We start from the raw sequence: 5,085 nt of genomic DNA, 5'->3' as shown, positions 1-5,085 counted from the left end.
TCCCTTACCGAAAATGTTGGCTCGGTTTCGCCACACAAAGGCATTTCCATAGTCGAGGTTTTTGGATTAGATCGCGTAAATATAAATGTGTCGTTAAGCCCGCCACCACCCGACACAGCCAATTAGTAAGGTTGGTCGCGTAAACAAACCATGCCAGCTCGTTTCCTTCGCGCGGCAAACCTTATTAATCGGCTGTGTCGGGTGGTGGCGGTTTTAACGACGCATTTATATTAAAGAAAACAAACTATTATGGGAAATATTGGTCGCAAAAGACTCCGTGTTAAACGGACAAAGAGGGCTTTTTCTGGGTGCTATGTTGAAACAAAGAAGTGAACTAAAATGCAATGAAAAAAGAAAAACGAGGCTCGCTGCTAAGTGGTCGAAACTGATGTAACGTAATTACAGGATGCTAATACCGAATGAATTGCCGGGGTTGCGACACGACAATTCGGGGGTGGTGGGTGGGGGTCCGTTAAGCTGAGACAATTTACCGTGATTAAGGACCGTAAGTGAAGACATTCATGACGGAGCTCTTCATTGCCTACGCGATGCCATCCCCAGCCGAGGCCGGGGATGGCCTCTGCGAGGCGCCTGCTTGGGGCGATTCGTCAATGGAGGGAGATTGTCCGCCTCGCCCGGAGCGCAGGGAATCAGGCAACGCGTCGTCAGACGCCGTGAGCACAAAGGCGGGGATACTGGCGCAGGCCTGCAATAGCTTGCCCACGTCACTTGCCGGCAGAAGGGCCCTCCGCTATAAGGCGCTGTAGTGGGGTATTTGGACTACCATTGCACGCTGGCCAGATGTGTTCGAAGAGGTGGGAGTACCGGCGTTTTACCCCAGCAGAAGCGACCGGCCGATCGACTAACTGTGATGAACCCGTTCATACTGAAACTAAACTCAACTTTTTATTTGACCAGGTAAGGCCCACTGCGCTATGCAGGCATTTTCCAGAAGCGACCTGGCCACAAATGATAGCTCACCGAAGTGGCTTATCATGTGGACATTATGACAACCAACTACGCTAAACGCATGATTCTAAATGTGGAGCGAAAACCCGGAGGACCCGGAGAAAAATCCACACGACCACGGTGAGAACAAGGAAACTCCAAATATACAGGGTCGGGATCGACCCCGACGCCTGTCACTGCACAACAAGCACAATTACTTGTTGTGGAGTGCTCGTCTCTGTTAATGGCAATGAGCCAGTGGTGGAACATTCCACATTCATATGGCGGGGGCCCGTCTAGTCACAGGACAAGTAGTGTCATGTAGAGAGATTATTGATTCCTGACTGCCACGCGTACAATGCGATGCAAGTACCTTGAGAAAAAGAATGTACTTTGATCAATGAATCGGTGAGTGCTTACATTTCTAGCTGTATGCACCTTAGCCTGGCTCGCTGAGCCTCGGGCATTAACAATGAACCCCCGGGGTATCGTATGCAGGAGTTCACAAACGATAGAAGCCGGTTTGAAGCCACACGAAGTATGAACTTGTTGAACTATCCCTCAACAAAGACACCGAGCATTATGGGATCACAGCTGCCTTACAATTAACTTCTTTCGTGCATGACAGCTCACCGCACAATATTAGGCTTAGCCAGCTTTTTTTCCCTCCCCCTCCCCTTCTCTTTAAGGCCGTATCCGCATCAGAATAATGTACGTGCCATGTGCTTTGTCTTTGGAGGTGGCAGAGTGACGCATAGGGCTCACGGTGGCCGTGTCACAGCTATTGAGTCAGCAGCAATGCCGACTTGCGACCATCAACTTGCAAGTCTAGAAAAATTGATTGTCTCAGCCCAGCCACCAATGGCACATACCTACCGGACAATCTGTGAAAAGGATCTTCATGGCTCATTGGGTTCTTCCAGTCTAAATAAAGATTCTTATATACAGGTGCAGCCCGGCAAATATCATGCTCACTCCGCTTTTAGAGGAAGGTGGCTCTCTAGAGCTCCTTTGAGTGGGTAATTGGACTACTCTTCCATGCTGGTGACATGTATTGGATGCCAGGAGAGTACCCACACTTTTCCCCATCACATGGACAGGCGATATAAGTGTAATAAAGGACTTCGTTACACACTGCTGGTCTCCTTTGCTCTTTTATTTAGCTTCTTGCTCGCACCCCGCTGGTCCCGACAGCGGACCAGTGTCTCCTCACGCGCGCCCGGCACGCGCTCCCTCGTCAGTCCTTCCGCTCCCCCACTCCGCACACCGCTGGCCGACGCTGTGCCGAAGCTCCTCAAGCCACGTGGCTGATGGCGCGGATCCCCTCCGGCCACCCAACGTGGTCCAGCTTCTTCACTACAACAACTGACCCGGAGCTCTTCTGGGCTCCCACCTATATCCCCTTTACCACGTGATCCTGTCTCCTCCCCTTCCGGACCGTCAGATCCGGCCTTCCCATAGCACCCTGCTGGCTCCACCCCTATTCACCTCGCTTCGGATTGGGCCAGAGCCCAGCAGCGAACCCCGTTTACGCTCGCATTACAGAAGTGTAAGAAACTTGCGCAGTTGTTGCAACCGTCATATCGGAAGATCGAACCCGCGACCTCTGGATTGCAAGCCCAGTGTGCGAACCGTTTCACCACGGCAGCGTCATTCACCACTCACTGACTGCATGCACAAAGATCAAAGACAAAGATCCCCCGTATAGCCTTAACAGACTGCAGAGGCAAGTGCTGTTAGCAGCACCTATGAAGGCCGGGACGGTGCACAAGGGGGTGGGTGGCCAGCACCACACCCGACCGCATTTGTCTCCCCAGTGGCGATGTTTACACACCGCACAAGGTGCTCATTTGAGGCTGAGTCGACCTAGGGGAGGCTCAGGACCGGTTCAGATAATCGTCACTGGTGTTGGCCGTGAGCGGGTATCGAACCCGGGTCGCCGGATTTGTAGCACAGTGCGCTAACCCCTACACTACCGCTCCCCACTGCACACACACACACATCACAAACAAACACACACACAGACACACACACACAAAAGTGTTCACTTATGTTTTGTCCAAAAGGCTGCGGCGGGTTGTCGTGTCTCCCATCCTCAAGCAAACGTGTAAGCCGGTGCCTCTCAAAACGGAAATAAGGGCAGACGTTCCACAATTTTATGGTGAAGGCCAGTCACCCTAAAGGCCAGCCGCCGTTCGAATTCACGCCGAGCGAATCTCATTTTATTGGCAACACGAAGGGATGATTAGCTTGGAGACGATCCCCAGCTGGGTGATGAACTCGCGACCCTTAGACTGTGAGTTGCCGAGGGGAACCGCTGCGCACAGCGTTTGGGACGACAGATGCCCTGCGGGAGAGGGCCTCTATAAATAGTCACGTGGCGTCATCCTGCAGGGCTGCCCTCTCGTGTGGATGTGAGGGCTCTCTCCTGACTGAAGGAGCTCCAGCAGCGGGACGCTTCACTTCCTCGTGATACGACTCCCGATAGCGCTAATGGAACTTCGTTGGTGATAAGATTTAAAAAAAATATATATAAACGGACTCGACTCATTATATATGAGCAGCATTTCATATTGCGTCACCATATATGTGTGAAAAATGAAGGTACATTTTACGAGTACATCATCCTTTTCAGAGCAATATTAGCTGGCAGCTTTTAATCAAGCGAGCAAACTCCAGACTGGTTTCGACCTTCTGGGTCTCATGAATCTGGAAATCCAACAGGCTTATGGACTAACAAAATATTTGCATGTATTTTTTGGAGACACTGAATGGAGTTCTGCGTATATAGGCGCATACCCACAATGCTCCATGGCAACACATGATGAGTTTGTAAACGCATTTTTCACTGTTGTGTTGAAATGTGGGTACAATGAAAAAATATATACGGCTCACCACGTACAATGTAAATTAAATTGCATAGCCTTCAGGGATGTGCTCGGAAACTGTGATTTAAAATAATATTTCCCTTTCCTATATCTTTGTATTCCTCCCTTTATCCATCTCCCTTTTCAAACTTGTGTATTATTTCTCAGATGCTAGCTGGGGGTTACTGTTGTAATCCTTGTTTGCGGACCCTGCGCGGTTATCTTCCGCTCTGTTCTTAACCTTCTCGTTGAAAGTACAAACGATGAAGGAACATCCACACGGCCACCCAGGGTGAGCGAGTCAAGAACGTCAACAGCTATCTACGCAGAACGAGTCAAAGCGGATGCGTTCAACCTAAAATACGATTTGCCCACACGACTAAGTTAGCATGAACGAGGAGATGGGTCGCCCCCGGCTTAATGGCGTTCGAACAACACGTGGCAGGTGCGCTTATTTCATTCACACAAGCTGGGGAAATGAAAGAGTCGCCCAGTCGATTGAGAGGGCGCCTAAGTCGCGACACTATCCCTTCATCACACAACCGAGCGCTGCCACCGAGGCTACGTTTACACGCGAGGGAGGGACGCAAGTTCTGACAGTGTCGAACAAACGGTTATATAATGATGTTGTGGTCAGGTCATTTTCGAACGCCTTCCGAGAGAAGCAATGTTATACTGGTAGGAATGAAGTGGACCAGACCACCAATAGATTAATGTGTCCGTCCGTCCGTCCGTCCGTGTATCAACATCGCCCCCTACTGCAAACACTTGGCATGACCCTGTCCGACAAGATGGCCGCCCGCTCCCCCTGCGATCTGTGAATTAAACAAGATGGCCGTCGCTTCCGGCGCATCACGGCAAAACTTTAAACTTCGCTTCAAAATTACTTTACTGAAACGCAGCACGTTTTTAAAAAAAAATTACTTTACTGAAACGCAGCACGTTTTTTTAACACAGAGACAAGAAACATTTATTAACACAGAGACGAGATACATTTAATCGCCTTATTTGTGCACGAAAAGCACGGCGCGAGGCCTAGTGCGGCAGGCTTCGCGAGGCCTAGTGCGGCAGGCTTATTAACACAGAGATGAAACGCAGCACGTTTATTTAAAAAAAAAATTACTTTACTGAAACGCAGCACGTTTTTTTAACACAGAGACAAGAAACATTTATTAACACAGAGACGAGATACATTTAATCGCCTTACTTGTGCACGAAAAGCACGGTGCAAGGCCTAGTGCGGCAGGCTTCGCGAGGCCTAGTGCAGCAG

The sequence above is a fragment of the Lampetra fluviatilis genome, chromosome 26 (assembly GCF_964198595.1).
Source record: "Lampetra fluviatilis chromosome 26, kcLamFluv1.1, whole genome shotgun sequence".
NCBI classification, from domain to species: Eukaryota; Metazoa; Chordata; class Hyperoartia; order Petromyzontiformes; family Petromyzontidae; genus Lampetra; species Lampetra fluviatilis.
The sequence above is the reverse complement of the archived record's forward strand: the minus strand, read 5'-3'. Positions refer to the sequence as shown.